The sequence below is a fragment of the Cuculus canorus genome, chromosome 7 (assembly GCF_017976375.1).
Source record: "Cuculus canorus isolate bCucCan1 chromosome 7, bCucCan1.pri, whole genome shotgun sequence".
NCBI lineage: Eukaryota > Metazoa > Chordata > Aves > Cuculiformes > Cuculidae > Cuculus > Cuculus canorus.
Genome location: NC_071407.1, coordinates 29,631,162 through 29,643,251, shown reverse-complemented (window position 1 = coordinate 29,643,251; position 12,090 = coordinate 29,631,162).

Below are 12,090 nucleotides of genomic sequence, written 5' to 3'. Positions count from 1 at the left end.
AGCAGACATTTCAAACATTTCCTTTCTGTTTCAGTGGACTTTTGAGAACTGTTGTGGTGTTTATAGCTATGTATTTTTTAAATTAAAATTAATTTTTACAATAGCGTGTTCATGCTCTAATAAAGAATAAGAGCTGTACATGATATATCCTTTGCATGTACAATGGAATTTTCTCTATATCTTTCCTAGTCCTGTCAGGTGTGTACGCTCGTATGTTGCTTTTTTACAGCATAATTGCTTGTCAGTCTGTCTTCAGTTCTGTTGTTATCTGTCTTCTGGTCCCTTCCACTTCTCCCTAAATAGCAAAGACCATCTTATTTGTTTATATCTTTAAAAATTCAGAAGTTAGCCTGGGACATTTAGATGAATATACTAGGTTTCTAATAGGAATTTTGTAAACAAATTTTAGTTCCTGTCTATGCTGATATAAAACAATGCATGAACACCTGGAATTACTCACCAATAATATTAAGAACTTTGGTGTAATTTGCATTGGTTGTGTGTGTGATGGACAGTGACTTTTTAAAGTCTTCCCAAAGTAACGGCTGTCAGAGGTACTGGCAAGCAGCTGAGTGATGAAACATCCTCTCTCACAATAACTGGAGCTGGAAGAGGATTGTTGCTAGAGAATCTAATGCACCACAGAGCATGTACATTCAGGGTAGAAGCCACGCAAGTATTTACAAAATATCTGCAAATAAAATAATTATATGAAACAGAAGCATGTCTGGAGAATGGAGCTGTCACATATTTTGAGTGTTCCCATATAGGTGATGACCAGGACTTGTATGAATGTGAATCAGTTGAAATTGAAACAGGTTCAGAACAAGAAACTGCCTGCAATGATTTTGCAAGTTTGGTTTAGAGCAAAATGCTGTGCTTTGGCGCTATGAGTGACTCCTCTGTTTATGATCAGGCCCTGAACTTCCATGCACAATCAACTCAAATAAAATATTAAAATAAGAAGTTGATAAGTCATTCAGGTGTTGACTTCGCAGAATATTTTAATGTGCCTATTTTAATGAAATGTCATACTGATGTTCTTGGCTTTGACACCTTGATGAAGAGTGATTCCAGGAGATGGATGTATGAGCCCAGGGACCTTGGAGCACTTACATTTCTGCTAGTGTGGTATAAATATAGAAATTCCCAGTACTGAATTGCTCTAATGTGAGATGCCATTACTGAATTCACCTCAATGCATGCAACTCTAGTTCATTGACGTCAGGGGATCTGCGTGAATGTAGCTGCGGGACGAACTTTAGATATAGGCCAAGTCTAGAGCTGACCTTGAAGGCTGCTTTCCCTGTCTTAGCTGGGGCATGGAGGAGAGCTGTGCGACCTGTGTGCGAGAAGGAACTGCTCATCCCTGCCCACCAGAACTAGACACAGGAGCAGTACCAGTCTCTCCTCCCCGTGCACACTGCCAGCAATGGCAGAGTCAGCTTTTCCCTTCATGCAGTGGGAGGAGTCGTCTGCGTTAACTAGGGATTCAATGTCTGGAAGGGGCCAAAGGAGGAAAAAGGGGTCTGTGCGTAGGAGAAGCTGGTCTGTAGGAAATCAGAAAGATTCTTTTGTCCTGCTTGCACCCATAGATCTTCTGAAGTCTTTATCCTTCTGTGAGAGTTTACAGAGTTCAGTCTGTTGAGAGTATCACACAGACGATAGCAAGGTTTCGTTCACCAAACACTTGTGCTTGGAGGAAAAACTAATGAAGGTTAAAGAGTTTTTATGTTTATTAGAGAAGGATCTCTCTGCACCATAGAATGGAGGTATGATTGCAGCATATGTGTTGGGAGTCCTATGGCAGAGTCAACCTAGCCAGGGCAGGTAGTGGTTATGATTATAGACACCTTGGCATAACTTGTGATGTATGCTAGCAACTACATAAACTTCTCAGATACCAGCAGCTAGCATAAACTGGAATAATAAACTGTGCCTTCTTTTCTATGGTATAGATGTCTTGGGCATTGTACCAGAAAGGTTGCCTCCAGTTTCTATCAATTTGTCTAGAAAAAAATTACTGCCACACCTTATAAACTTTGCCTGGATGCAGTGTAAGATAAATCAGAATCTGCTGTCTGGGAGTTGAATGCCAAGGAAAACGGAACATAAGGGACAGATTTTAATTAACTGCTACAGTAATTTATTGAGGAAAGTGGTTTGTTGATCACTACTTTCAGTCTTTAAACAAGAATTTGGTTTCTGAGAGAGGTTCTTTTAGTTCAGCTGCATTTTATTGCTTTTGCTATAGTAATTGCTGGGGAGCGTTGCATGTACTCTCAAGCAAATCTAATTAGATGATTGTCACAGTTCTTCCTGCCCTTAAAAATCTTTGGATATCTCTGTGTTTCCCATATGCCTTTGAATATCCTGGTTTTGCTTGGGATAAGAATTGTTAACTCCTCTTGCTCATGTGTTTCTGGCCAGAATTAAAAGATCAGGGATGGCGTGTGTAATGAGGCATTGTATTTCATTTAAAATCTTTTTGTTCATTTTCAGTTGGAGAGGCAGGTAAGGCAACTCCTGGTTTAAAAAATCAGTTCAGCTTCTCGGTTGAAACTATAACTTTCTGATCTTTCTACATCAGGAATAAAAACTGGAAAAATCAGTTTTCACATGTCTGACCTCTTTGGTTGCCCAGCGCTGAACTTGTATTTCCAAAAGCTCTTTCTAATACCACCAGAGCGGTAGTAATGGATGCAGATGTCTAGGAAAAAAAGATGTTAATAACTGGCTGATGAAGTCATCTAGACTTACCCAGAGCAATCTCTGGTGGTCAGGTTGTTAAACAATAGGGATAATTTCACCAGTATTTATTTCTTGTGCTGTGTGCTGCAGAATAATGCCCAGTTAGGTGGCTAGCATAGATGATGTATTAATAAGGTATTGAACAGAGAGTGCTGTTACTCAGACTATTTTATTTCATCTGCGCTGCTTCAATTGTGTTATCACAGTAAGCTTTCTTATTGATTAGCTTAGAAGCAGTAATTTCTGAGCAGATTGTAGGAGCCAGTATGTAATGAATATTTCTGACATTAAAAAAAAGCACATTAATGGAAAGTGTTAGATATTACATAGAATAAAATATAGGTGTTACACATTACATATATATATGTTGGTCAGTGTGTAATAAATGACAAAAAATATTTTTATAGTGTTCTGTCACTTTTGTCTGTATAAGTTTGCTTAAAATCATGTAAAAGTTTGTCTCTATATGCTCTAAACAAACTTGATGAGTTTGAGGTGAACTAAATTTGCTGGGCCAAGACAAAAAAAGAAAGGTTTCTTCAATTTATTCTTATAAATAGGAATCCAAATAATTTTTATCTTATTCTGTTACAAATATCTGGATTTGGAAGGGTTTGAGAAAAAGACAAGCTTGCTGTGTATTAGGTAAATTCTATTCAAGCTGGTGGTGCTATTGCATATGATTTTGCTAATAGGTAGGTTTGATTTTTTGGGTCGCATGGATTGCCTTTTCATGAATTCTCTTTTGAATTTTGAGTTGACTGAGCCTGCAGAGGTTTTCAAATCTGTGACTGGATGCTTTTCCGAAGTGTTTTCTTCTCAGCTGGAGAAAATTGTGCAACATTATTACAAAGTCTTTCTGGCAAGGTATTTTGGTCAGTACAGCATGATTTTCTTCTACTTTTAAAGATCATTTTTCACCAGATGGGAGCATACTTGTCATTTGAATCTTCCTAGCTCAGGGATGTAAAGCTTACATGAATTTGGTTAGCTATTAGACTGCCATTTTTAGCTTTCTCCCACCCACCTCTGTCTGTACCTCCAGGTTATCTCTGTACATGATTAGGGGCACATTCCAGCCGTTTGGCTGCCTGCGTGCCTGGCACGAGCAGGCGGTCCGTCACTGCCCAGACACGCACTGTAGGTGAAGGCTAATGTGCAGTGGGTTGTGACATAGTGAATGCATCTAACAGAGTGAAAGGGACGATAATGAAATGTAATTTAGTAGCCGTTGCCTTGTATGAGCAAGGGGTGCCGCTACATCTCTGTTGCGTGACTAGAGCTCAAAATATTAGCAACTGTCCTGTCTGCTGCTGCTTTGTACCATAGAACTTCTGGATAGTGAGTGTGTTTGCCGTAGGCAGGTAGAACGGAGCTGCTGCGTGCATCACATGAAGGCTGAGTATGGAAAACTACACGTCGCATTGGGAGTTGTGCTGATATCAGCAGTGACTGTGCGTTAGCAACTGTATGTCTATTATTGTCGTACTTGTTCAGCTATCATCTCGCTCTTTGTCCCCATGCAACTCTCTGGACAGGCACTATAGCACAATGTGCTGGATCACTGTGGTGATTTGCACAGCTGCTCGAAGCAGAGCTTTGAGGGAAATTTTGGAGAGTGTTTCTGAGACAGAACAGGAAGTGCAGATCTCTTAACTTACCTGTGAATCACAACTGTTTTGCTCTGTGGTTTCAAAATGAAGATGAGGCTGAGGGGGTTGTCATTATATTTAGTGCCTTGGTGGCTTTCAACTTGAAAGCTTGAAAATTTACTCTGCCACGCATCTCTCTCATCTCCCCTACAGCTTATTAACTATTTTGTTAGTGCATTACCAGGCAAATAGGGTTCAGGCTATTGCATTCCTAACCATGTCAGAAAACTGTTTTTAGGTTTATGCATGAAAAATATCTCAATTTTTTTTTTCTTAAAATAGTCACCATTTAGAACTAGAACAACTAGAATCAGTTGCTTTAATCTAAAACACAAATCTACCTTCTCCTTGAATCATTTGGAATAATTCAATATGTTACAAAGCGCTTTGTAGTTTTACTTTCACAAACAAAAATGACCATATTTGTAATCTAATAGTTGCTGGTAAAGGCTTGCATTTATTTTCATAAATACAAGGGCTGACAACTAAGCAAGAAGTTCTGTGCTGACAATGTGGATGAGTGCTAGTAGTCAACCATTTCAATCTGACTTTGCGAATCATTTTGTGTGCACTGCCTACTTTAGGAATCTGTTAGTGGGCCAAGGTAGATTCAGATACAGCAACATGGAAGTTTTACGTATAATTACATGCTATTTATTTTTTATAGCTGTGACTCTGCTTAGGTAGCTGACACTTTTTTTATATACAAAATTGCAAATACATTCTCGGGTTATTGAGTGTTATGGGTATATGTATGTCAAATATTGCATAAGCTTTGCAGTCAGCTGGAGGATGTGTACTGCAGTCTGTTAGTATGGACTCTGCTCGAGAGCCACGAGCTGTGATTTATTGTTTGAAATTTCAGTGTTGTAGTGCTTTGCTGCTGATCTCTTCTGGCATTACGCTGTATTAGTTACAGTGGTCTAGAGGTGTCACTGGCTTGAAAGAGGCAGAGGCTGGAGGATATGTCAACACTTAGAAAGCAGCCGGTACTGTTATGGAGAAATTAGGATAACAATGTCAAGTCCAAAGGGAGTGTTGATTATGTCTATCAAATAGATGGACTATTTTCTGTGTTACATCATCCCAATAATGTTATCAGAAGCAGTGATTATTCTTTGTAATGACTGCATGGTGAAGGTCTGTATTTACAGCTAATGCTTCCTAGAGTGAATGTATTAAAAGTATGGTTTGCTTGAATTTGCATTGTCTGTGTAAAAGACTAGTGGGTGCAAAAGTAAACATGAACTTAAGGAAATGTGTTTTTAAATCTTGGCAATTTAGTGACTTGCATATTAATTACAAACAACTCATAAATGCAGCTATGATCTCCCTAGCTGTTGGTATCTGAGAAGCAAGATGTGTTAGTTGGGACCTATCAAGAATTTGTGCAGGCCAAATGTATTTGTAAGCAGGATCCTTGCAGAAAATGCATTTGCTAAAATCATAATGGAGATCAAAGTATGACCTTGCAGTAAGAGTCACTTAACAGTGCTGCTGCTGCTAACTCTTACAGAGGGACACAATCTCTTTTCATTGCTGTGTTGTCTCTGCAAGCAAATTGAAATATTCTTTGTGCTGCTTTCAAAGGTAAGGAGTAATTATTTTTGCCACCACAGTGAAAGATTGGAGAAACCTCTACTGAAAAAGGAAGAATCTATTTATTTATTTTAGGTAAGCTATACATTAAGCAGGTGAAATGTTTCCAATATTTATTATTGCAGAGTATTGTCATCACTTTTGCCTTTAACGCTCTAAATATGTATTGGCTGGCTAGATGGAAAGTAAATATGGGAGAGAGGTCATCGGTGATCTTGGTCATCCTAAAGGGCATTTCTGCATCTGGTGCACACTGAGACTTAGGTAGATATGAGTAGGCAGCCTCTAGAATATGAGAGGGAAGAACTGGAATAACAAAATATGATGCTCTCTCTCTCACCCTAAAAGTCAGTGAGACGTGATCTTTCCCTTCGTTCCTTTCTTACTGTCAAGAAGTGTGTCTCCAATCCCACTGCCTTTGTCCTGAGGTTCTCTTTCCCTAAGGTGGCCTGGATAAAGAAGGAACTTTACCTAAAACTTCCCACATTCACTCAGTTGATCTTCCGGTTAAACCCAGGCTATTGAAATGTAGAGGTAAAGGTGTGAAACTAAACCATACCTCTGCAGGAGCCTGTCCACGGTGATCCTAAGTGAAAGCTGAGGTGCTTGATGTTCTCTGAGGTTCTGTAACCTTGTTATAAATCTTTCAGTTGCATAAAAGTCCACTTATATTTGAAAGAGGGGATCAGAGCACAGTACTGACACTATGTTGTTTACAAGTCACTCGCTCTGTCTTTTTAGCAAGTTGTTTGAGCTTTTGTCTTGGTCTTTTTTTTTTATATCATATCTTGAGAAACTGTTTTTCTCCCCTATGATATTCAAACTATTTCACCGTTTCATCGGAGAATGGTGGTTTAGCTGAGGGCAGTACTATTATGTGTTAATGGACACTGGGGAATGTTCTGTGTTTCCTTAATTTCATCCAAGAGATGTATCAGTCCAGAAGCATCATTAAGTCTTTCTAGCAATGGTGAATGATGTATGCAGTAGGACCTAAGTCTCATGTCCTTTTACAAAGGCAAGGCAACTTGGAAACAATCCTTTTTACTAGACATGTGGTGAAGAGTGGGCTTGCTGCTGTGCTTTGGGAACAGTGACTCTCATTGCATACATCATAACCTTCACACCTAGGTCATGGCGTCCGTGTTCTTCCTGTGTTGGAAAGATGGGAGAGTTTTCTGGAGTTGTGGATTAATTAAAAGACAACCTTTAAAACAATAAATCTAATATCAGCCATGAGTAAATAATCTCCTTGGGCTTCTTGTTCAAGGATCATGTGCTACTTCAGGCATGCTTGCAGCTGCTACTAATAACAGTCATTACATCACAGTTGTCCATGGTTATGGCAGTATCCACAACCTGGAACTTTTCGTTATTGTGATGAGCTCTTGAATCTAATTAGAGGAGCTTTTGTTTTGTTTACATTTATCTGTTGTAAAAGGAGGTAGAGGAATGAAAAGCAGTGTGAATCCATGATCCTGGAATGGTGAACAGGAAGTCTTCCTTGGAAATTCCAGTGGCTTTGTTTTGACCTTGGGAGAACAGCCTTGTGAAACAGGTAGGGACTGGCAAAGCTGTCTTCTGTGTTAGTCAAAGACCAGTTTTGTTGTAAGTCAGAAGTCTGGCTGGTTGTTATAAGCACTGTGATATAAGTTCCCCAAAATTGCCTTTTAGCAATTTCAGACTTTGTATTTAGTGTGAAACAGGAGCTGCGGGAGGCCTGGAGCCGGATTGGTGTTTATTCATACCGAGGGTTTTGCTGGCTTTCCACCACTGAGCATACTTGAGACTTAAATTGAATAAATCTGTATGCAGTTGCACACCGTAAACCAACAAAATTCTCCAGGCTGTTCTGTTAATACAGTTCTCATCAACCATCACCACTTTTCTTGATGATGTTCAAACAGTCTATTCGCGTGTGGGGCCTTCAGCTGGGAGAACAACAACAACAAAGTAGGTTAAAAGATGTTTGTTCATTTTCAGTTAGGAAGAAGGTGGAAAGGATGAGAGACGTTGAAGTATTATGGGTTGGCAGAAACTCAGCAGGAACCTCTGGAAGGAAGAGAGGAGGATATGGATTGAAGAAACTGAAGCCCTGAGGGCAATCCTCTAAAAAGATATTAGAACAGCACTGGCAGTGATTATATTCTCAAGACATGCAAGTCCCGCACTCTTAATTGAAAAGTGCCAGGGGTAAGGTGCTCACCTTGAAATTCATTATCTGCTTAAAATAACTTCGTTCATTTGTTACTCCTAAGGACTTTTTTTAAACTGAAGTAAGAGTTAGAGCCTGAAATAGCATTTTCTTGTTGTTTTGAGAAAGCTCTCTCAAAAGGAATGGTAGAGTCCCTCTTATAAGGCCTGGTTTATTTAGGATAAGTAGTTATGATTTGCCAATTATTTAGTGCCTCTGAGATTGATAGCATCCCTACTCTCATGCCAAAATATTGCAGTGTGGGAGATTTAATCATAACTGTAATTTGAAATATCTGTCCACATGATATGCATATCTGTATGTATTTATCTTTACCTCTACTTTTGGCACTGCTGTGAACCAGGTGTCTGTTTCAAAGACCTTGTCCTGAAGTGGTTGCACTCTAATTAAACAAAAGAAATAGAAAGAAGAGAGAACTATCATTTCTCAGACCAGAGTGGGAACAGAAGCATAAAAAAATTCAATGACTTATGTAGTCATGTGCAGAGTCTCATACAGACACAAGGTTTATTACGTATGATTATTGATTACTACATTTTTTCTCAATTATTATAAAATGAGAGAATTTCTGCTAATTTGAGGAGTCTGATATCATGTCCTTAAAGTTCAGTGCAAATACTTGAAAAACTAGAAAAAGGAAACAAGACAATTTACTAACAGGACAGAAATAAACTCTTTTCTGTCAGTTGAAAGCTGAGCCCTGGGGGAGGTAGTGATTATTCTGGAGTAATTCATATCAATCTGTTGCAGAGGAGGAGAGAGAGAAATTGAAGACTAGGAGAGGCAGTAGGATGTTGCAGCTTTAAGGGCTACTCAACTTTATCTCCAGGGCTCACATTTAATTCAGAGTTCAGTTCAGCAGTTTGCAAAATCGATGTGCCTCTTCCCAATTCACCTTCAGACTCTTAGGCATATCTTCATTAATCCTGTGATTCAGGAATAAGGCAGCCATGTGTGTCTGGAGACACCCACCCATAGCAAAAACAGTGTATTGCTCTAATGTCTTCTGGGATCTATTTGCATAGTTATCTTAGTCACACGAAGCAGGAGCTGAGCGAGTGATGAGCTAAGTGACCTTTCTCCAGCTCTGCAGCTTCTTTACACTGCTAGGAGTAGCAGCAATCATCTAACAGGTTGCTTTTGAGAGTGGCAAAATAATTGGCTTTCTCAAATTGATAAATATTTCATGCTTCCTGAGCTCTGCAGTAGCAACAGGAATTAGTCTTGCCTTCCCTTCAGACTTTCCAGACTGCAGAAAAGTAACTGCCCCAGCAAAAGCAGTGGATGGCAAGGCCAGGGTACTTTGTGCTTGGTGAGGGAGACTGAAACCCGACAGCATCCAGCCATGAGCTCAGCAAGGATAAGGACTGTGGCAAACCAGCGAACACCGAGCATCTTTGATGGTGTTTTTTTGCACTCCTATTGCTTATGCAGGGAGATTAACAGCCTGAGACAGAAGGGACCAGACAGCTCTTATAGGAACACAAAAGTCCTGTAATCCATCATCTGAATACCAGACATTGGGCTGCTGAAAAGGGTTGATTATCGGTCCAGAACTTACTAAATTCAATGGTAGTGTTTCTTTCACCTCTGCAATCCTTGGGTCATGATCCTCACCCTATTAGCTCTTCTAGAAACAAAGCCTCTCCCTGACATTGAATTACCAGTCTCAATCCAATAAATTTCTGGAATTCTAAGGTTCATTTCTCTCCAACTCAACACACTTCTTCATTGTCCTTGTGACTTGTTCATGGCAGGATGAAGATATTCTTTAAGACCGCTTTCATGAGCAACTCTAAGCTGCCCTCACTAAAAGCTCCCCTTCATGTCTGTATTCTGTGACTGCTTTATACTTAAAAATCAGTTATCATTGTGTCCTTTGAAATGTGCTTTTATGCAGAAATTTCTAATAACCTTGAAAGCTGTCAGACAGCCTTGGAAAGACCTGATTTTGTGGGATTTAGAATGACACAAAGTAAGTGCTGAAGAAAGTTTCAAGCATTTTCTGTATTCCTTCCTGGAACCAGTGCTCCTTATAGTCTGGATCTATTGTATTCTGGCTTTGTGTTTGTTTAGCTTATATTCTAGTCGAAACTAGTTTTGTGCAGTTTATGGAGCTCTTCTGAAAACAAAACAATCTAATTTACTTGAAATATTGAAATAAGGTTCTACATGCTTGCTTCCAAGGGCTCGAAGGTAAATACTTCTTGGCAGGACTTTCTAGAGCATCGTCTGTTGGTTGTGGCAGGACCGTGTTTGGTGCTTGCTGGGCTGCGCAGAGAGCCAGGGCTCATTGGTAGAGTATGGCAGTCTTTAGAATGAAGGTACAGGCGGTGATGTTAGTGTGTAGCAGAGTACTGCCTGGGGATAAGAAACCCTGTCCAAAACAAGCTACATCTGTGCAATTTCTTAGCTAGTAAGCTTTCTCTTTTAGCTTATGCTCCGTATGTAAGGGATATGCCAGTGGTCAGATATATAATCAAATTAAACAGTGAAGAATGGATATGTCTGAGTGGTTGGGTGGAGACGTTTTTGTCTTTTGCCCATGCTTAAAGCTGGTTGCACGCTGGTGTGAAGGCTTGGCAGCTGTGGTAGGTCGGTGTTGTGCCTGAGGTAATAGATCTGCATCTCGGCAAGGTTTGTTACCACTGGTACAGTGCCACAGCAACGCAGCCATGTGGCCACCAGACTGGAGCTGCTTTGCTTCAATTAGGAACATGCAGAGATGGAGCATTTCCCAAGTTGTGCCCTGTGTATTCATCAGAAAGTGCTGTTCTTCAGTTTGCTGTGCTGTCCCTCTGGCTCCAGTGGGGGACACACTGCTCTTCAGTTTGTTCAGGGGTGCTCACACTATATAAAGTATAGGCCTGTTGCCAAAACATCAGTGTGTTTGGCCTGATATGCTTAGACATTGCTGTAGAGATATATAAAGTTGTCCAAATTAAATCTACCCTGTCCATCTAGTTTATTTGTTAAAACCAAAAAATAAAAGAAAAAAAAAGAAAAGAAAAAAGAAAAGTGATCAACTTTAGGAGCATGAAGAAAGCAAGAATAGTGCTAGATTCAGTGTCATTTCTACTCTAAAAAAGCTAATTGCAGTCATTATAGAGTGAAAATAAAAATGAGAGAATCATCAATTTCCGCTTCAAATTGGAGTTACAATTTTCTTTTGTTAAACAGAGAGCTTTGACCAGAGGTATTTATAGGGAACCTCACATGTCTTTAGTGGAGTAATAGGAATGTGACTGACAATTTTCAAATTATAGTTTACCTTGGGGCAAAGCAGTGTGAGAGGGGAAGCAGCAGGGGACTAGCACGGTGAAACCTTATCAATACTTGTTGTTGGTGATGGAGAACAAATGTTCATTTAGTTCTACAGGTTTTTAATTGCTCATCCTAGATTCTGGGTGCTGGTGGGCTGGGGGTACATCTTATTTGCAGCTTCATGATAAGCAGCTGTTTCCTGGCAAATTCATTTCTGAAAGTGAGATAATCCCATTTGAATGGAGCTGCAGACACCCACTCATTCTGCCAAGTGAGGAAAAAAGCAAAGAAAAGAAAGCTTTTTCTCTGCTTCTCCCTTTGCTCTCTGCCATGATTCATGGACAGATAAAAATCTTGGCCTTGTTTCTCTCCTTTTTGTTTATAACCCTTGATAGCTTTGCAATCTTGGTTATTTTTGCTGGAAATTACAAACTCACTTCATTCACCTTGGCCTAATTCTTGAATGTGTAAAACTGAGGCTATGCCAACACACAGGATTTGGAATTTGATTCAGCAAGTAATTTAAGCGTTTGATTTAAAACATATTTTAAGCCTACCTGTATTCAGCAGAGCTCTCAGGCCATTTGTATCAAGGACTTGCAGTGCCCA